This window comes from Panthera tigris, chromosome D1, assembly GCF_018350195.1.
Source record: "Panthera tigris isolate Pti1 chromosome D1, P.tigris_Pti1_mat1.1, whole genome shotgun sequence".
NCBI classification, from domain to species: domain Eukaryota; kingdom Metazoa; phylum Chordata; class Mammalia; order Carnivora; family Felidae; genus Panthera; species Panthera tigris.
The window spans coordinates 32,897,098-32,919,484 of NC_056669.1; the positions used below are offsets into that span (position 1 = coordinate 32,897,098).

A 22,387-nucleotide genomic window follows, 5' to 3' on the forward strand; every position below is an offset into this window, starting at 1 on the left:
TTTGTTGTAGTCAATAGTTTGCTTTTCTTTCCCTTACCTCAGGAGATGTATCTAGAAAAATGTTTCTAGGGCTGATGTCAAAGAGATTACTGTCAATGTTTTCTTCTAGAAGCTTCATGGATTCAGGTCTCAATTTAGGTAATTAATCTATTTTCAGTTTATTTTTGTGTATGGTATAAGAAAGTGGTTCAGTTGCACTTTTTGCATATAGCTGTCCAGTTTTAACAACACTATTTATTGAAGAGAGTGTTTTTTTCCCATTGGATATTCTTGCCTTATCTGTCAAAGATTAATTCAACATAAAAGTGTAAGTTTATTTCTCAGCTGTCTATTCTGTCCCATTGATCTATGTCTATTTCTATGCCAGAACCATACTTTTTTGATTACTACAGCTTTGTAGCATACCTTGAAATCTGGGATTGTGACACCTCCAGTTTGTTCTTGTTTTTCAAAACTACTTTGGCTATTTGGGGTCTTTTGTAGTTCCATGAAAATTTTAGGATTATTATTTACTCTAGTTCTGTGAAAAATGCTGTTGGTATCTTGATAGGGATTGTGTTGAAGCCATAGATTGCTTTAGATAGTATGAACATGGTCATAACATTTGTTGTCCCAATCCATGAGCATAGTGTACTCTTCTGTTTGTCATCTTCAATTTCTTTCATCAATGTTTTATAGTTTTCAGAGTACAGGTCTTTCATATTTTTGGTTAAGTTTATTCCTAGGTATCTTCTAATTTTTGGTGTAATTTTAAGTGGTATTGTTTTCTTAATTTCTCTTTCTGCTGCTTCATTATTAGTATACAGAAATAAAATGGATTTCTGTATATTGATTTTGTATTCTGAGACCTTAAGGAATTCACTTATTGGTTCTAGTTGTTTTTTGGTGGAGTTGTTTGGGTTTTCTATATATAGTATCATATTGTCTGCAAATAGTCAAAGTTTTAATTCTTCCTTACCAATCTTGATGTCTTTTATTTTGTTGTTATTGTTTTGTTGTCTGATTACTGTAGCTAGGACTTCCAGTACCATGCTGAATAAAAGTGGTGAGAGTGGGGGCGCCTGGGTGGCTCAGTCGGTTAAGCAGCTGACTTTGGCTCAGGTCATGATCTTGCAGTCTGTGAGTTTGAGCCCCGCATCAGGCTCTGTGCTGACAGCTCAGAGCCTGGAGCCTGTTTCAGATTCTGTGTCTCCCTCTCTCTGACCCTCCCCCATTCATGCTCTGTCTCTCTCTGTCTCAAAAATAAATAAACGTTAAAAAAATTTTTTTTTAAAAAAGTGGTGAGAGTGGATATCTTTGCCTTTTTCCTGATCTTACAGGAAAAGCTCTCCATTTTTACACCATTTCATGTTATCTATGGGTTTTTCAGATATAGCCTTTATTATGTTGAGGTGTGTTCCCTCTACACCTATTGGCTGAGGCTTTTTATCATGAATGGATGTTGTACCTTTTCATATGGTTTTTATTATTTTTTAATTGTTTAATGTTTACTTATTTTTGAGAGCACATGCACAAACAGGGGAGGAGCAGAGTGAAGTGGGGGGGGGGGGGCTGACAGAGGATTTGAAGTGGGGTCTGTGCTGACAGCAGAGAGCCTGATGCAGGGCTCAAACTCACAAACCTTGAGATCATGACCTGAGCTGAAGTCAGATGCTTAACCAACTGAGCCACCCAGGCACCACATTCATATGGTTTTTAATCCCTTCTCTTGATGATGTGATGTATCATGTTAATTGCTTTACAAATAACAAACCACTCTTGCATCCCAAGAATAAATCCCACTTGATTGTGCTGAATGATTTTTCTAATGTATTATTGAATTTGGTTTGCTAATCATTTGTTGAGAATTTTTGCATCTATATTCATCAGAGATATTTCTTTTTTTGTAGTACCTGTATCTGGCTTTAATATCAAGGTAATGCTGGCCTCATGGAATCTGGAAGCTTTCTTCCTCTTCTATTTTTTCAAACAGTTTGAGAAGAATAGGTTTTAGCTTTTCTTTAAATGTTTGGAAGAATTCACTTGTGAAGCCACCTGGTCTTGGACTTCTGCTAGGAGCTTTTTGATTAGTTATTCAAATTCATTGCTACTATAATTACTGTATTAAAATATTCTATTTCTTCCTGATTCAATTTTGGAAAGTTATGTATCTAGGGATTTAACCATTTCTTCCAGGTTGTCCAGTTTGTTGGAATATAATTTTTCATAATATTCTCTTATAATCCTTTGTATTTCTGCGGTATTGGTTATTCTCTTTCATTTCTATTTGAGTCTCTTTTTTTATAATTTTGAGTTTTATCAATTTTATTGATCTTTTCAAAGAACCACCTCTTGGTTTCACTGATCTGTTCTAATGTGGTTTTGTTTTCGTTTTTTTAGGATTCTATTTCATTTATTTCTGCTCTAATCTTTATTATTTCCTTCCTTCTACTGGTTTTGGGCTTTGTTTGTTCTCCATTTGTTCTTCTTCAGCTCCTTTAGGTTTATTCTGTGAAATTTTTCTGGCTTCTTGAAGTAGGCCTGTATTGCTATATACCTCCCTCTTAGAACAGTTTTTGCTGCATCCCAAAGATTTTGAACCATTGTGTTTTCATCTTCATTTTCTCCATGTATTTTTTGATTTCCTTCCTAATTTCTTGGTTGACCCATCCATTGTTTTTAGCATGTTATTTAACCTCCATGTATTTGTGTTCCTTCTAGATTTGTGTTCATTCTAGATTTGTGTTCCTTCTAGATTTTGTGATTTATAGTGTTATAGTGTTGTGGTCATAGTATGATTTCAATCGTTTTTTTTTTTTTTTTTTTTTTTTTTTTAACTTGTTGAGACTTGTATTGCCTCCTAATATGTGATCTACTCTGGAGAATATTCCATATGCACTTCAAAAGAATGGGTACTCTGCTGTTTTTTGGATGGAATGGTTTGAATATATCTTTAGATCTGTCTGGTCCTATGTGTCATTCAAAGCCACTGTTTCCTTGTTGATTTCTATCAGGATCTATCAATCTATTGATGTAAACAGGGTGTTAAAGTACCCTCCTACTACTGTATTACTGCCAATTTTTTCTTTTATGTCTGTTAGTAGTTTCCTTCTATATTTAGGTGCTTGCATGTTAAGTGCATAATATTTACAACTGCTATATTCTCTTGTTGGGTTGTTCCCTATATCATTATGTAGTAGTATTCTACTTTGTCTCCTCTTACAGTCTTTGTTTTAACATCTATTTTGTCCAATATAAGTACTGCTATGCCAAGCTTTCTTTTACTTCCATGTGCATGATAAATGTTTTTTTCTATCTTTTCACTTTCAATCTGCATGTGTCTTTAGGTCTGTAATGAATCCTTTGTAGACCATATAGATGGGTCTTGCTTTTTTATCCATTCCATCACCCTATGTCTTTTGATTGGAGCATTTAGTTCCTTCACATTTAAAGTAATTATTGAGAGGTATATATTTATTGCCATTTTGTCACTTGTTTTACAGTTGTTTTTGTATTTCTTATCTGTTCCTTTTTTTCTTCCTTTCCTCTCTCATGTTTGATGGCTTTCTTTAGTAATATGCTTGGACTCCTTTCCTTTTATTTTCTGCATATTGTATTACCAGTTTTTGATCTGTGGTTACCATCTGATTCACATATAACACCTTATTCATACAGCAGTCTATCTTAAGTTGATGGTTGCCTATGTTTGAACCCATTCAAAAACCACTAAATTTTTACTCCCCCCACTCACATTTTAGGTATATGGTGTCATACTTTACATCCTTTTACTTGCGAATCCCTTGACTGATTTTTATAGATATGCTTGATTTTACTGCTTTTCTGCTTGTAACCACCATACTGAGTTTATAAGTGATTAATCTACTTTTATGTTTATATGTACCTATGAATTTTTTTTTCCTTTGCTACAGTCTTTACTCCTGCTTAAGGTCTTTCCTTTCCACTCAAAGAATCCCCTTTAATATTTCTTGTAGGACCAGTTTTAGTGGAGATGAATTCCTTTTACTTTTGTTTGTCTGGGTAACTCTTTATCTATTCTTCTATTCTGAATAATTGCACCAGGTAGAGTATTCTTGGTTGCATGTTTTCTCCTTTCAGCACTTTGAATATATCATGCCATTCCCTTCTGGATACCTTGAAAAAAATCATTGAAAAATTTCCACTGAAAAGTTAGCTGATCTCCTCATGAGGTTTCACTTGTAAGTGCCCTATTTTCTCTTGCTGCTCTTAAAATTCCTTTTACCACTACATTTTACCATTTTAATTATTATATGTCTTGGTGTGGATCTCCTTGGGTTAATTATTTGGGGGGGGTTCTCTGTACCTCCTGGATCTGGATGTCTATTTCCTTCCCCAGATTAGGAAAGTCTGCATCTATTCTTTCTTCAAATAAACTTTCTTTCCCCTTTTTTCTCTCTTCTCCTTCTGGATCCCTATAATGTGAATATTATTATTACACCTGATGGGTCAGTGAGTTCCCTTAACCTATTCTCATGTTTTATTATTCTTTTTTTCTTTTGCCTGTTCCATTTGGTTGCTTTCCATTACTCTGTGTTCCAGCTCACTGATCCATTCTTCTGGGTTCTCTGGTCTATGATTTATTATATCTAGTATATTTTTTAAATTTCAGTTCTTGAGTTCGTCATCCCTTATTGCTTCTTTTTTATATTTTTTCTTTGTTGAGGTTCTCACTGAGGTTCTCCCCTCTTCTAAAGTCCTATATCTTTATGACCATTACTCTGAATTATCTATCTGACACATTACTTATCTCTATTTCACTTAGATCTCTTGTGATTTTGTCTTGTTCTTTCATCTGAAAGATATTCCTCTGTCCTCTCATTTTGTCTCTCTGTGTCTGTTTCTATATTAGGAAAGTCAGTTACATCTCTTCTCTTGAAAGTAGTGACCTTATGAAGAAGAGGTCCTACGGTGCCCTGTAGTCCACTGTTTACCAGAACCTGGCACTACAGGGGTGTCTCCTATGTGTGTTGTGTGTGCCCTACTGCTGTCGTTCACATGTGTTTACCTTCAGTCATCATCTGCAATGGCTCTCTTTGCCTATTGTGGGTAGGGCTTGGTTCCTGTGCTGTTAAGTAGTGAGTCTGGGGCCAACTTGGGCTTGAGCTGGATCAAATGCCTGCTCTTGACTCATTTGCCAATACTGTGGTTGCACTGAACTTCAGTGTACTCTCCCTATATTGTACCCAAAGAGATTTTCATTGGTGAGTGGGGCCTGCAGTCAGACAAAATGTCTGCCCCCAATCTTTCTGTTGGGGTTGCAGTGACCCCAAACTGCCAGTCTCTATGTGCTATTCCTGTGAGGTTTTTGCTGGTGGCAGGTCAGTCAATCAGATCAGATGTCTGCCCCCAACCCACTGCCAGGGCTGCAGTCAAACTGGTGTATGTGGCTATCTTCCCCTCCGCCCAGGACACCAGTTATTCTGGAGTGGTGTTGGCCACTGCCTGGGCTGCTTGAACAATGCATACTTGTGGCACCACTTTGGATGGACTCTGCTGAGTGAAGCAGATTGGACAGGACAATCTACAGAATGCAGGAGTGGGGTACATGGTGTTAGCAAGGTTTTACACTATTCTGATTGTGGGAAGAGACCTTGAGAAGTGACTCCTGCTGAGTAGGGAAGGTTTGATAGGGTGGAGTATGCCTGAGTGGGGTTCACTGTTAGCAAGCTAGATGGAGTGTCATGCAGGTATCCCTCTACATAGGCTGGGGGACCAGCGAAAGAAAGGGGACCCACCAGCTCCCCTGCTCTTGGAGAAGTCTCCCAAAGATCCCTGCCCCTCCTGTACATGCGTAAGACAAGCAAATAAATTTCCTTCCTGTATACTCTAGATGCCTCTCAAACTGTTGCTTCAATGTTGTATCTTGCAAGTTTGTTATGCTGTCTTTTTAAGAGCAGAGACTCAGTTTCCTATTACCTTCTTGCTGATTTTTAAAGTTTCCAATGTTAAACCCTACTGATTACAAGCACTCATAAGTTAAGTCCCTCTAGCTTTCAAAGCCAAATGTTACAGGTATTCATCTTTCCAGTGCAGGTTCCCCATGCCTGGGGTTCCTGGCATGGGGTCTGTTCCTCTCCTCTCTGTCTGTGCTGTCCCTTCTCAGTCTCATGGGTCAGTTTGGTTCCCACGCTCCACCCTTCCTTCCATCCTCAATGTGGCCTCCTCTCTACAATGAACCGTAGAGAGCCTATTCTGCCAGTCCTAAGGTTGTCTTCTGGGTTATTTACATTGATGTGGGTGATATCTAGATTTATTCATGAGACAGGTGAGTGTAGGATCCTCCTACTCCCCCACCTTCCCTGTAAGTTCCACACATTCACATTCTGAAGACATCAAGGACAACACTTTTCACAATATCTTGCCTACATGAAGACTTCAAGAGAAAAGTTAAAAATCCCACAGAAGTGCTTTCTTTTAGCATAAGAAGAGGCTCATTTAGTGGATTCAATATTCACTACACTTCCCACATCATTAAGCTATTTGGTAAAGCTATACATACAGGCAGTATATAGTGAGTGTTTATATTAAAAACAACAGAATTAAAGAAGTTAACACCATGGAGCAGGTTTTTCCGGGGGGAAGCAAGAGCCCCAGAGTTTAAGGTGCTGGATCCACTGGGTACAAATGTCAATGAAGTCAACTCTTGGCATTTTTAATCAGAAGTGTTTTTCTTGATGCTGTAGTTCAACTTACAAAGATTCTTCTTCAAGTTTTTTAATGTTTATTTTTGAGAGAGAGAGCACAAGCAGGGGAGGGGCAGAGAGAGAGGGACACACCGAATCCAAAGCAAGCTCAAGGCTCTGAGCTGTCAGAAAAGAGCCCGACCTGGGACTCAAACTCACAAACCACAAGATCGTGACCTGAACTGAATGAAGTTGGATGCTTAATCAACTGAGCCACCCAGGTGCCCCATGTTAGAGATTTTTAAATTTGTGCCTTTAACTTATTTATTCCAAGTAAGTCCTGATATTTGTATATGCATGCACACATGTATGTGCAATATCTGAAAAAGGTAAGCTTTTTCAGAAACACACAGATCTTATTATGTAGAAATACTCCTGTGAGAAAAAAACAAATTACCGACTTCCCATGTTTCAAAGATCCATCAAAAGAATGCAAAAATCATACTACCCTTTTGCACACATCTGCATAAGAAATACTTACTATCCTGTCCAAGTTCTCTTATGCAGTCTAAGTGCTTCTAAAACTTTAATGTGCATTTCAATCCCCTGAGTATTTTGTTTAATGCAGATTCTAATCTGATAGGCCTGTAGCAGATCCTGATGAGCTTAATATGTACATTAAATGAAAACTACCAGGTGATGCAGATGCTGATGGTCCATGGACCACAGTTAAGTAGCAAACCTCCTAGGAAACAATACTGTTCACTGGGACCAAGTTGACATCGTGCTGCATGATTCACTTTTTTTTTTTTTTTTTTTTTTTTAATAATTTAGGGCCAACCACTTTCTGAACATTTCTCCTAATACATACCACCAAAGTGACAAGGATAGAGAGAGGAAAATATTTAAAACAATATACAATGTATGATGAGAGGAGGTGGAAAAGTAAACCTCAAAAAAATGCCATTTGAGGAAATTCCCACCATTTACTCTACAAAATATCTCTTTACCTCCGGATTATTAGTCAATAAAGATTCTAAAAACTGCACTTTTTTTTTTTTTTTTTTTTTTGCGCTGTTGAGATGGTCAGCCCAAGGCACACCTGGAGAGAGAGAGGACTCCAGACCAAAAGGGAAAAATAAGTAATTGGACAGATTGGGCTCTGACTGAAACTCGGGGGCAAGAATCCCCAGTAAAGCACTTCCTGAGACATCTGCTGCATATCAGCATAAAAAAGTATCACGTGATGTTCATGATGCTCACACTAGTTATTGACAAAGAAGATTCTATTAGTAGTCTCTGCTTTAGGTAACATGGATGCAAGTAATCCGTTTCATAAATGTTTTTAAAATTGTTTTTTGAAGTGAGCCTCATTTACCTATAAAATTTAGGTACATGAACACTTTATTCCCTAAGGATGAATAAACTAACATGAAGCATGCCCATCTAGATGATGATGAGAAAGCAAGGCAGAATATCTTCTTAGACTGGAAATGTAACTCTTCACTTTAACCCTTCCCCTTACTATATGAGCATTTGGCATATTCTCTAAAAGCAGGCCAAATCACAATAGGCGCACAATCTCCTCAACTGGTAGTATCTGTGATTTTCTTATAGTTTAGGTTTCAACTTTTTGATGCACAGGTTTCCTTTTGTCACATGAAATCTATACATGTTAATGATTATTGATTATTTTTTTTAACGTTTATTTATTTTTGAGACAGAGAAAGAGCATGAACGGGGGAGGGGCAGAGAGAGAGGGAGACACAGAATCGGAAGCAGGCTCCAGGCTCCAAGCCATCAGCCCAGAGCCAACGCAGGGCTCGAACTCACGGACTGAGAGATCGTGACCTGAGCTGAAGTCGGACGCTTAACCGACTGAGCCACCCAGGCACCCCTGATTATTGATTATTAACATTTTCCGAATGCCAAGATCAGGATTTATACCTACTTGGTAAGTTTATCATATCATTTAAAAGTTACTAGATATCATTTGGCCACGTTATTAATTAAATAAATACAAGTCTGTATTTTTTGTTAAGGTTAGTATACAGTTCAGTAGTTTGACTAAGACAAACCCTAACATCTTATTTTCTGACTCCATTTCTGCAGGTAGAAAAAAATACAGAGCAAAGAATGTTGGTCATATAATTTTACTTATTCAAAATTCATTTAGACCTACTGTGTACCAAATACACTGCAACATGCTAAAGATAATTTTCTACCCCCACAGAGTTTACAGAGAGGAAAACAGAAAAGCAAAAAATTGCAAATGCACTGTGTAAGTACAACAGACAACTACTCCCATAGAGAAGAAAGAGAGAAAATATAAGCATTCCTGAGAGGCATTCCTGAGAGAGACGATCAGAAGGCCCAGAAGTCCTGAACTTTAGACGGCAACTCTATATTCTTCGATATCACTCTCTCTCCTAAGTCACCCTTACCCTCTCAAGGAAGCCCTTCTAGTTGCTGAATCTGTGGCTAAACCTGAAAACTAGGGAACTTCTATTCATGGGCTTCAACTTCTCTGCCCAATCCCCACTCAATATGGGTTCTTCCACTCACACACCCCTACCACCCACACATCCCTACCACCTACACACCCCTACCACAGGTGGCAATGCAAAGGCAGCCTCTTCTCTTCAACAGCTAATTGCAAAATAGAGCAACTTCAATCCTAGTAGGTTTATCGAAAGAGGTATCAATGCATGCTATCTTTCTTCTCAGAAAGGAACAAAATTTATCAACTAAACCAATGTATATTTTATTAATTACTAATATATATTAACCTGTGCAATTAACCTTTATTGATTTCTCAGGTTTGTTAAACAAAACTCTTTCAAATCAAACTATTAAGTAGAAAAACAAACCAACATGCACTTAAATCATTCCCTAAATTGACAATTCTGTAGCATCCTCAACTTTCAGCCCCCCAGGATCACCTCATCTCCCATTGGAATGATGATTTTGATCAAGGTCAAATGAAGCCCAGCTGACACAGATATAATCCTAAACAAAAGCACTACAGAGTTTACCCAGCTGAATTCAGCCAATTAAGAGAAAGTAATTCTAATAATCTCAATAATAATGCAGATGGCTCAATCATCCCTGCTGAGGTTATAGACTTCTTGGTAGGGTTCTATGTATATTACAGATATAGAAATATAGCTCCCCAAATTATACTGCTTTCTTTTGCAGATAACCTCCACTTTCCATAAGAATGAAAAAAGTTTTGGTCCTTTTTCCATTTGTATTATACAGTGGTTCTAAACAAAACAGTAGTTGCCACTATTAAGGTACATTCATTAAAAATGCACAAAAAAGGTATCTTTTATCCAAAACAATTATGTGGCACACAGCTGAATCGGGGCTTTATTAGTTACTGAATAGTAATGATCATTTAGTGAGTATTCGCTCTGTGACAAACACTGAATTACTTTACTTCCACCATCTCATTTAATCATCTTAACCTATCAACATCATCAATGTCTCTACATTTAACAAAGACAAGAACTAGGATCCAAACTTAGATTGGGTTATATTCCAATTTCCTTGCCTTAACCATTAGGTTTGGGGGAATACTTTCTCAAGTGGGCAGAACCAGAAAGTTTGCTCACTACTCAATGATCTCTTTTCTCCAGAATACATCACTTTGATCTATAGTGTAAGAACCTTTTATTTTTATTCCTTAACTCACCCTGCAGTTAACTGTTCTGCTAAATTGTCAATAATTAATCAATCTTTTGGTCAAGAACTTGAACAAGTTGTTTAGAAAACGAGGAATGGAATGGAAATTTGGGTTCTAATTGGAGCACTTGGATATGGCGGTCAGTTTCCCTGACTTAAGACCTCTCATATTTGTCTATAGAGACCAGTCTGCTGCCAGTCTTCACAGTCCACTTCAGAATCTCAAAGTGATCTATACACCTCCTCAATCACAGCTCCTACCACCTCTCTAATGTATCAGTTAATCCCCTGGACAATTAACATCCCTTATTTTTTCTATTTATTGCTTACTCAACTGGTCTGTTGTGCCTTTTCATTTTTACTTCAGTTAATCTTACACCACAAGCAGCTGGCATTCAAATCTCTTGATGCCTCCAGTCATTTATATATTGTGATTCTGCTTATTCAGGATTCAATGTTTTGAAAAATCATACAAACATACAATAAAGAGAACTATCTTAATCTATAATATCCACCAAGATATATAATAAAAAAAATGTAGTACATATGCATTTACATACAGAACATATTCAGAAGTGAAACACTGTCAAAAAAAATTTGAAGTAGCAAAAACTTGGGCATATTGAAAGGCTGCATTTCATCATGTGGGCCCTCTCCATAATACTTAGGGTAAAGGAAGTAATGCACAAGAAGTCACACCTTTACTATATTTCCACTATTTCTATTTGGATACTATATTGGTATGTGTAGGAATGGCAGTATAAACAATATATAGACAAGATTTCATCTAGAAATGAAAATAAGAAACAGCCAATTAAGCACTCATATGTCATGCTGACAAAAATATAGCACTCTCTACTGAGTTAAGTATTATTTAAAACCCAGTGAATTATCCTATTTTTTACATACTGTTGGTGTTTGTTATATGCAAAATTAACTGAATGAAAAAAGGTTATTTAATATTCTTTCAAGTTCTAAAAATGTTAGACTGTGAATTACAAAGACAAAAAGGAAAGTCAAAAACAAAACATGAGAAATTTAAGTCTGTGGCTCTTACAGCTACAGCAAACATTAAACACATCCTGGACTCTAGCCCAATTAACATAAACCTAGTAAAAGCCTAGTTACCTCAGTTCCTATTACCTGACACATCATATTTACCTTTCAACCAAAAAATTACAAAGCATACAAAAAGATAAGAAAAAACACAGTCTGAAGAGACAAAGCAAGAATTAGATACAGACTCAGAAGTGGCACAGATTTTCAAATTATCAGGTAAGGAATTTAAGTAGTTATGATTGATATGATAAGGACACTAAAGGAAAAGGCAGAAAACATTCAAGAACAAATGGGTAGAAAGCAGAAAGATGAAAACTCTAAGAAAAAATCAAAAGGAAAGGCCCAAAATCAAAAACACTGTAGCAGAAATAAAAAATAATGCATTTCATGGACTCATCAGTAGATTAGACATGGTCATGGTCATGGAAAGAATCAGTGAACCTGAATATATGTCAACAGAAATTTCCCAAACTGAAATTAAAAAAAAAAAAAGGAATGGAAAGAATAGAAAATTTTTCTTTTAAGAAACAGAATATGGACTGTGAGGTAATCACAAAAAGTATAACATACATATTATTGGAATACCAGAAGGATCTTAAGAAACAGAGAATGGGGCAAACGAAACAATTGAAGTAATAATGGCTGATGGTTTTTCCAATTTAATGGCAGACATTAAACCACAGATCCAGAAAGATGAGAGAACACCAAGCAGGATAAATCCAAAATCTACACATAAGCATACCATATTCAAACTGCAAAAACGTTTTAAAAAGAGAGAGAAAATTTTGAGAGAAGCTAGAAGATTACATCTTACGCAGAAGCAAGAATAAGAATTTCATCGTTTCTTCAGGAACAATGCAAGCAAGAAAATGGAGTGAAATATTCAGTGTTGAAAGAAAAAGAACACTAACCTAGAATTCTATATCCAGTGAAATTATCCTTCAAAAGGGAAATAGTAATAAAGATTTTCTCAAGCAAAAACTGAAGCATTGTGTCATCAGTAGCTCTACTTTGCAAAAAATATTTAAAGTTATTTTAGTCCTACAGAAAGGAAAAAAGAGAAATGGAATAAACAGAATAAAAATTATTATTCTTTTTCTTAATTCATCTAATAGTTAAAACAATGATTTGTTCTAATTAAAAACAGCAACAATATATCAGGTGGTTATAGCATACTGCTAAGTGAAATGAATGACTGAATTTCCTATTATAAAGGACAAGAAGAAGGAATGGAGAAAACTCAGATAGATATTAAGTAATTATCAACTAGTAATGCAGTACAGTGTTATTTGAAAGTTGTCTAAGATTAACTGTAAATGTATATTGCATTTTAGAGCAACCACTTTAAAAATATTAGAAAGAAACATAACAATTTGTAAGAGAGGAGAGAAAATGGACTCATAGAAAATCCCAAAATATCTGGAGATTAAACACATTTCTAAATAACATGTGAGTCATAGAAGTCACAAGAGAAATTTAAATTTTTCAATATTTTCAACTAAATGACAATGAAAAGACAACTTATTAAAAAGTGTGGAATGAGTGGCGTCAGGGTGGCTCAGCCGGTTAAGCATCCAACTGTTGATCTCAGCTCAGGTCTTGATCTCAGGGTCATGAGTTCAAGCCCCATGTTGGACACCGTGCTGGGCATGAAGCCCACTTAAAAAAAAAGTGTGGAATGAAATAAAAACAGTGCTTTCAGAGAAATTTATAGCATTTAATGCAAATATTAGAAAAGAAGAAAGATCTAAAATCAATAATCTAAGCTTCCACCTTAGGAAACAAGAGAAAGAACAATGTAAGCCCAAAGCAAACAGAAGGTAAGATATAGTTACAATAAAAATCAATAAAATTAAAAACTTGAAATCAATAAAAAAATCAATAAAACCAAAAGCTGGTTTTTTAAGAGGATCAATAAAACTACTAAATTTATAGCAAGGATAACAGAGAGAAAGAGAGACAGAGAGACAGAGAGGCAGAAAGAGACAGAGAGAGAAAGAAGACACAATTTACCATAACATGAATAAAAGAAGGGCTAACAATACTACTAACATGAGAAAGATAATGATGGACCAATGTCTTCATGAATATGGATGCAAATTCCTCAACAAAACAGAAAATCAAATCCAACAATTATAAAACAACCACCTGGGATTATTTTAGGTATATAAGACTAGTTCAACATTCAAGTATCAATTAATGTAATCTCCCATCACATCAACACTCCAAAGAAAAAGCATATGATCGTATCATTAGATATAAAAAAACATGTAACAAAGTCCAACACAATTCTTAATAAAAACTCAACATACTAGAAATACAGGGGAACTTCCTCAACTTGATAAAGAACATCTATTTTTAAAAAAACCAGGGTGCCAGGATGGCTCAGTAAGTTAAGCGTCCAACTTCGGCTCAGGTCATGATCTCATGATCTCATGGGTTCAAGCCCCGCGTCAGGCTCTGTGCTGACAGCTCAGAGCCTGGAGCCTGCTTCAGATTCTGTGTCTGCCTCTCTCTCTCTCTCTCTCTCTCTCTCCCCCATCCCCCACTCACTCTCTCTCCCTCAAAAATAAATAAACATTTTAAAAAATTAAATACATAAATACATAAAAATTTAAAAAACCTACAGCTATCATCATTCTTAATGGTGAGAAACTAAAGGTTTTCCCCTAAGATTGGGGAAAAGGCAAGAATGTCACCTCCCACCAATCTTTAATACCATACTGGAAACCCTAGCTAATGGTTTAAGACAAGGAAGGAAATAAAAAATACACAGATCAGGGGTGTCTGGATGGCTCGGTCAGTTGAGCATCCAACTTTGTCTCACATTATAATTTCACGGTCCATGAGTTCTAGCCCCACATCAGGCTCTGTGCTGACAGCTCAGAGGCTGGAGCCTGCTTTGGATTCTGTGTTTCCCTCTCTCTGTCCCTCCCCAACTCACACTCTGTCTCTCTCTCAAAAATAAACATTAAAAAATTTTTTTTCAAATCAGGAAGGAATAAAAATGTCATTCACACATGACAAGATGGCCTATGTAGTAAGTCCCAAACAATCAACAAAAAGACTCTCAAAGCCTATAAGACAGGTTACAAGGTTAAAGACAAAAATCAAATGTTTTCTTGTATGTCAGCAATGAACACTTGGAATTTGAAATTAAAAACATAATATCACTCACACTAGCACCAAAAAATTAAATATAGGATCTTTAAATATGTACCGGATCTGAATGAAGAAAACCACAAAACTTGATTAATGACATCAAAGAAGATCTGAATGGAAAGATATTCCATGTACATGGATAAGAAGACTCAATATTGTCAAGATGGCAGATCTTCCCAACTTGACCAATAGTTTCAATGCAATACTAATCAAATATCTCAGCAAGTTATTATGTGGATACTGAAAAACTGATTCTAAAGTTCATATGGAAAGGCAACAAACCCATAGTAACCAATAAAATACTAAAAGAGAAAAATAATCAGAGGACTGATACTACCCAAAGTCAAGCCAGTATAAAGCTAAAATAATGAAAACTGTGGTATTGAAAAGACAAATAGATCAATGAAACAGAAAAGAAAAAAAAAAAAAAAGCTCAGAACAGACCCACACAAATAAACTCAAATCCTACCTGGCAAAGGAGAAACAGTAATTCAATGGAGAAAGGATAGTCTTTTTAACAAATGATGCTCAAACAACTAGATATACATATGCAAAAAAAATGAATCTAAATATAGATCTTTCCAAAAATTAACTCAAAATGTATCACAGACCTAAATGACAAATGTAAAACCATAAAACTCCTAGAAGACAACACAGGATAAAATGCAGAGGACCTTGGCTTTGGCATGATGTTTTAGTTCCAACACCAAAAGCACAATCTATGAAAAAACAAATTAATATGTTGAACATTAAAATTAAAAACTCTGCTCTGAAAGACACTGTTAAGGGGGTGCCTGGGTGGCTTAGTCATTAAGCAGTCGACTCTTGATTTTAGCTCAGGTCATGATCTCACAGTTTGGCTCGTGAGTTCAAGCTCTACATTGGGCTCTGCACTGACTGTGTGATGCCTGCTTGGGATTCTCTCACTCTCTTTAAAAACAATGCTTATTTACTTTTGAGACAGAGAAAGCATGAGCAGGGGAGGGGCAGAGAGAGGGAGACAGAGAATCCCAAGCAGGCACCACACTGTCAAGCATAGAGCCCAACATGGGCTCAAATTCACAAACTGTGAGATCAGGACCTAAGTCGAAATCAGGAGTCCCGACTAACCAACTGAGTCACCCAGGTGCCCTTGGGATTCTCTCTCTCACTCAAAATAAATACATAAACTTGAAAGAGAAAGAAAGAAAGAAAGAAAGAAAGAAAGAAAGAAAGAAAGAAAGAAAGAAAGAAAGAAAGAAAGAAAGAAAGAAAAGAAAGAAAGAAAGAAAGAAAGAAAGAAAGAAAGAAAGAAAGAAAGAAAGAAAGAAAGAAAGAAGAAAGAAAGAAAGAAAGAAAGAAAGAAAGAAAGAAAGAAAGGGAAAGACAGGAAGGAAGGAAGGAAGGAAGGAAGGAAGGAAGGAAGGAAGGAAAGAAGGGAGGGAGAAAGAAAGAAAGAAAGAAAGAAAGAAAGAAAGAAAGAAAGAAAGAAAGAGAGAAACTGTTAGAAGAGTTGAAAAGATAGAAGACACAGACTAGGAGAAAGGACATCTATCTAAAATCTACAAAAAATCTTAAATTTTTAATAACAAAATCTAACAATAAGAAAACAACTTGGTTAAAAATAGGCCAAAGACTTTACAGATACTTCACCAAAGCAGATATATAGATGGTAAATAAGAACATCCTATGTCATAGGAAAACTATAAATTAGAACAACACGAGAACACCACTATACACCTATCCGAATGGTCAAAATCCAAAACATTGTGAAGCAACAGGAATACTCATTCATCATTGGTGTGAATGCAAAATGTCACTGCCAATTTGGAAGACATTTTGGCAGTTTCTTACATAATTGAATATTCTCTTATCATATGATTCACCAACCACAGTCTTTGGTATTACCCCAAAGAGTTGAAAACCTATGTCCACACAAAAACATGCACACGTTTATAGCAACTTTATTCATAATTGCCAAAACTTTAGAAGCAACCAAAATATCCTTAGGTAGGTGAATTGATAAAAAACAAATTGTAGCACATTCATAAAATGATATATTACTCAGCAATAAAAAAAATGAGCTATTAGACCACAAAAATATATATGAAAGAAGCTTAAATGCATATTGGAAATCTGAAAGGCTATATGTAATATTCTGGAAAAGGCAAAACTATAGAGGCAGTAAAAAGATCATTGGTTTCCTGGAGTTTAGGATAAAAAGACAATCACTAGGTGTCACATAGAGTATATCATAGAGGTGTGAAGCTATTCTGCCTGATACTATACTGGTAGATAAATGACATTATGCACTTTTCATAACCCTTAGAAACAAACAACATAAAGAGTGAACTCTAATGTAAACTAACAGCTTTAGGTAATAATAATATCAATATTGGTTCATTCATTCTAACAACTGTACCACACTAATTCAAAATATTAATAACAGAAGAAATTGTGTATGTGTGTATATGTCAGGAAGGGGAAATAATATGGGAACCCTGTACTAGATGCTCAACTTTTTTTTTAACAGCTCTTTTTAAAAAGTCTGAATAGAATCTGAATGATAAGAATATGGTGCCTGATTACAATATTCTATTTTTGAGTATGTTTGAAATGTTTATGATAAAATTACTAAAATTTTTAATAAAATAAAGTCCTAATTAGAAGATCATTCACATTTATACCTTAAATTGTTAAAAGCAGAGAGCTCCCCTCTACTTGCTAGATGGGATGCTGCACAAGATTTAATAAGCCAATTATACCTTCAAAAATAAAATAAAAAATAATATATTAAAATCGATATGTGTTTAATGAATATTAAATATCAATATTAGGCTCTTTAAAAAACAAGTTGTCTCAAACAATATAGTCAGATAAAATTAACATAAAAACTCCTCATTTTAAGTTTTTTGGGTTTGTTTTGGAGACAGATTCTTCAAGATCAAGAATCTAGGTATGCTTTTACTTTTGTAAATCTGTAATTTTCACCTTGGGCTATTTTTCCCCATAAGAACAAAACTAGTTCTGTTATTATAGAAACAATATTAAAAAATTAAAGATGGGAGAAAAAATACCATATTCCCATCATCAGAGCAGTTATTTGTATGACCTTCCAATTTTTTCCAACATTATTAACAGTTAATACACAGAAACAATTTAAACATGGGATCCCTAAAGCCACCTAAACTTTCCATTCACTTTAGGTTTTAAGCAAATAATCTATTAAATTTTGTCAGATCATCTAGTTTCTGGGCACTGAGTAAAAGACTAGTGAACTGAATTAAGGGGTGATTTGTTTTGATTACACAGTCTCACATACACCAGTTCACCTTACTACATGGATAGTAACCAGGGTGTGACCTCTGAGGTACATCCCCCACACCAGCAGGTATCCAATTTAGGAAAACCATGATGTTTTCCTGGGATACAGAAATAATAAACAGCATTGCTGAAAAGCTTTCTCTGCTTCTCTCTTTCTCTTTTCAAGCACCTGTCTCTGTCTCTGTGAATATCAGAGGCAGCTTTGATTGTCTTCCTTATAAAATAACACAATTAGGATGTGCAATATCCAAATGACAGACAGAGCTGACATAACCAACACTGTCCCTTTGCTGCTAGTTTTACCATCTGTTATTCTGAGCACATACATATACACACAGCAATAGAGAATAAAAGAGGCAAAAGGAGAGGAGGAAGGGGAGCCAGAAATATGGTGAGGCTCCCATAAGCGAATACCAGAACCAGGAAGCAAATGGCCATTTGCAGCATAGATTTGACCTCCAGCCTGCTGAGAAGTGCTTAAGTTTTTCTGAATCCATCTGTTTGTTTGCCTAGACTTTTTCTTCTTGTTGCCATGGAGACTGATATCAAATAATTATCATAGCCAAAACTTCCAACTAAGCTCAAAGTGGATACATCCTACAGTCATAGCCTTAATCTGCAATAAAATCCATATCTGACTAACTTGAAACTATCACTGAATAGTCTGTTGTTTTTTCTGATAATATTCAATATGGAAGGTATTTTAGCAAAAAGAAAAGGATAATATCTAATGGTAGAAAGAGAACTAGGTTGGGAGGCAAAAATTCAGAGTTGATTTAGGTGTGCCCTGATATTTTTATTTATTGATTGATTGATTGATTGATTGATTTTAGCAGCAGGAGGAGCCGGAACGATGCCGGCCGTGAGCCTCCCGCCGATGCCCTGATATTTTTAGTTTATCTAGCACCAGGTACTTATAGGCTTTTCAATTATTAGCTTTTCAATTAGTCCAAGGGTCTTTCTAATATTTTTCCAGTAATATCAGTTTCTTTGGAAGATATGTAGTGCTTTCAATATAAGCACTATTAAGAAACCACTGTATTCAATAAGTCATACAACTAAAAACTGTATAGTGAAACATTAAAATGTCCCCTAACTTTATAAAACACCATTAATTAATTTAAAGCTTCATTCAAGTAACACAGAATCTATCAAATACAATGCACATTAAATTAGGTTATATAAAATACTAAAATATTACTTGCACAATAAACTAATATACATGATAGTTTACTCAATGTTGGATGCACTATCAGTTCCCATTTTTTTATAATCTGTGCATTCAATATATAAGCATATCCCTAAATAAGAAATTACTATGCAACACAAAATAGATGATTCCAGTTTTATCAAACTCTTATTCTTTACAGACTCATTTTTATTTTCCTCCGTGAACTCCATTTTTAAATATGTTACCTATATGTAACTTTAATTTTTATACTCTTGATGTGTTTGAAACTTTCACTAATTCATTTATTATCATCTGCAAACCCTAGAAGATAACCTTTGTTTCAAACTAGCTCACTTAGGTAAATCTTACTTTTTGTAACAACCAATCTATGCTCCTTCAAAACTCTGAAATATTTTCCGTAGAACAAAATAAACACATGGATTCTTTCAGAAGTCCAGGAGGTAGCAAACAGAAACTGTCTACTTTAAAGAACTAGATAAACTCGAAGGTAGAGTCAACATGGTAGAAAAGTAGGGGGATCCGAAGTTCCCTCGTCCCTCAAACACAGCAGTGTTGAGGCTAGAAAACTTAGAATTCCAGGCATCTGGGCTACAGAGTGACAGAAACCTCCCTAGGGAGTAATGGGGACAACTTGGTGGACCATAGGTGCGTGACTGTGAACTGAGAGATAAAACAGGCAGTATACGCATGGAGAGGAGGGAACCCCTTCTGTGGACAGATTAAAGGAAGAGAGAGGCTGTGGAAGTGTAGGACTGAATTTGGACAAGAGAAAAACCATGGACCTGGGAACGGAAAAAAGCAGAGAAAGAACCAATTTCTACCTCATTCTAGGGTTGCGGGGCTTTCTCCAGACTGGAGCCTGCTGCCCTATTCTCACTCCTGGAGAAGAGGGGAGACAGCCCCAGGCTCGGTCAGAGAGAGCAGTCCTCTCCCTTGAGTGCTGTGGGAAGAAGGCATATAGCCTCCAAGGACAAAAGACCCTGAAATGTCCACCAGCCAGAGGGCATCTATCGGCTGGCTGGGTGGAGTTCGAGAGTACATGGATCAGGACCCTTTAAGACATCAGGGTTTGAATCCCAGCCAAGTGCCTGGGAGGCGCAGGAGACAGTGGAATGAGACAAGCTGGCACACTTGCACCCACGTGGCACTGTGAAGACAGCTTGAACATAGTGGTTTGGGACACCTGGTCTGGGACAGTGTGGAGGGGTGAGGAACACTGGTGTATCGCCATTTTTCTCCCAATCACCAACAAGGTGGGGCTGCAGGGAATGGACAATGGGCCCACAGTGGAGGCGGGAGCCATCTACACCAAACCATACCTTGTGAGTTGGTAACTGCGTATCTACCAAAGCAAGATGACACTGACTGAACCAGACAGGCACTCCTCCAAACCAGCACAGCCACAGGTTCCAAAGCACCATCAGATATAGGTCCAGCATTTTTGCATTTTCTGATTTGATTCTTGGTCAATTCTTACTTTATGTATATATACATATATATGTGTATATATATATGTATATATATACACACACACACACACACACACATATACATATATGTACGTATGAAAAGGAAGAAGAAAAATATATACATGTATATATACATACATATATACATATATACACATATATACATGTATATACGTATGTACGTATGTATATATACGTGTATATATACATGTATACATATATATATTTTTTTCTTCTTCTTCTTTTTCTTCCTTTTCTTCCACTTATTCCTTCCCTTCTCTAGTCTGGTTGTTGGGTTGTTTAGGCAGACATTTTTAATCTATTCTTTTTACACCTCTTCTGTATCTCCTTCTTTATTTTTCTCTCTCTGTGGATTAAGCCATATAGTTTCTGATTCTCTGCCTGGTCAATTTTTTTTTCTTTTCTTTTTCCTCATCCCTGTCATTTCTCTCTTTGTATGGGATAAGGCTTCTTCCACCACCACCCCATTTTTTAATTTTTTTCCTGGGTTACTTCAACAAACAAATCAAAGCACACCTGGTGGAAGTTCCAAACCACCACTATGAGTAGGGAAATAAAGCAACCAGAGTCGCAACAAAAGAGAGCACACAACATACTCCAAAAACACCTCCTGAAGGGCCAGGCCCTGGACAGTGTATGACCTTTTTTGAATATAATAGTGTTCACAGGTGCAGAACACATAATAAGCTATTAAAACATATAAGGGCCTAAAAAACTAGCCAAAATGACAAAACGGAAGAATTCTCCTCAAAAGAAATCCAGGAAGAAATGACAGCTGGAGAATTGCTCACAACAGATATAAACAATATATCTGAGCAAGAATTTAGAATAATAGTCATAAGAATAATAGCTGGGCTTGAAAACAACATAGAAGACAGCAGAGAATCTATTGTTGCAGAGATCAAGGAACTAAGAAATAGTCAAGACAAATAAGGAGATGCCATAAATGAGGCAGAAAATAAACCAGATGCAGTGAAATCAAGAATGGAGGAAGCAGAGGGGAGAATAAGTGAAATAGAAGATAAAATTATGGAAAACAATGAAGCCAAGAAAAACAGAGATTAGAAAATACTAGACCACGAGGGGAGAATTAGAGAACTAAGTGATCCAAGGAAACATAATAGTATCTGTATCATAGGAGTTCCAGAAGAAGAAGAGACAGAGAAAGGGGCAGAGTTTTACTTGAACAAATAATAGCTGAGAACTCCCCTAACTTGGGGAAGGAGGCAAACATCCAAATCCAGGAGGCACAGAGAACTCCCTTCAGATTGAATAAGAATAGGTCCTCTCCACAACATATCATAGTGAAGTTGGCAAAACACAAAGATAAAGAGAGAATTCTGAAAGCAGCTAGGGACAAATGGGCATTAACCTACAAAGGTAGACACATAAGGGTAGTGGCAGACCTGTCTACTGAACTTGGCAGGCCAGAAGGCAGTGGCAGGAAATACTCAATGTGCTGAATAGGAAAAATATGCAGCCAAGAATCCTTTATCCAGCAAAGTTGTCATTCAGAACAGAAGGAGAGATAAAGGCTTTCCCAGAAAAACAAAAACTGAAGGAGTTCCTGACCACTAAACCAGCCCTGCAAGAGATCCCAAGGGGGACAGTGTGAGTGGAACACTGCAAAGACTACAAAGGACCAGAGACACCACCACAAACATGAAACAACAGATAACACAATGACACTATTCTTATCTTTCAATAATAACTCTGAATGTAAATAGACTAAATGTTCCAATCAAAAGACATAAGGTATCAGAATGGATAAAAAAAAAAAAAATAAGACCCATCTATATACTGTCTACAAGAGACTCATTTTATTTTTTTTTAATTTTTTTTTAATGTTTTTA

General features: G+C 36.2%; 1 protein-coding gene across 1 annotated transcript in view; it reads right to left on the reverse strand.

Moving 5' to 3' along the window:
• ARHGAP42 (Rho GTPase activating protein 42) overlaps nucleotides 1-22,387 on the reverse strand; it is a 309,496-nt gene that overhangs the window by 261,311 nt on the left and 25,798 nt on the right. The gene's annotated exons all lie outside the window — the stretch shown is intronic.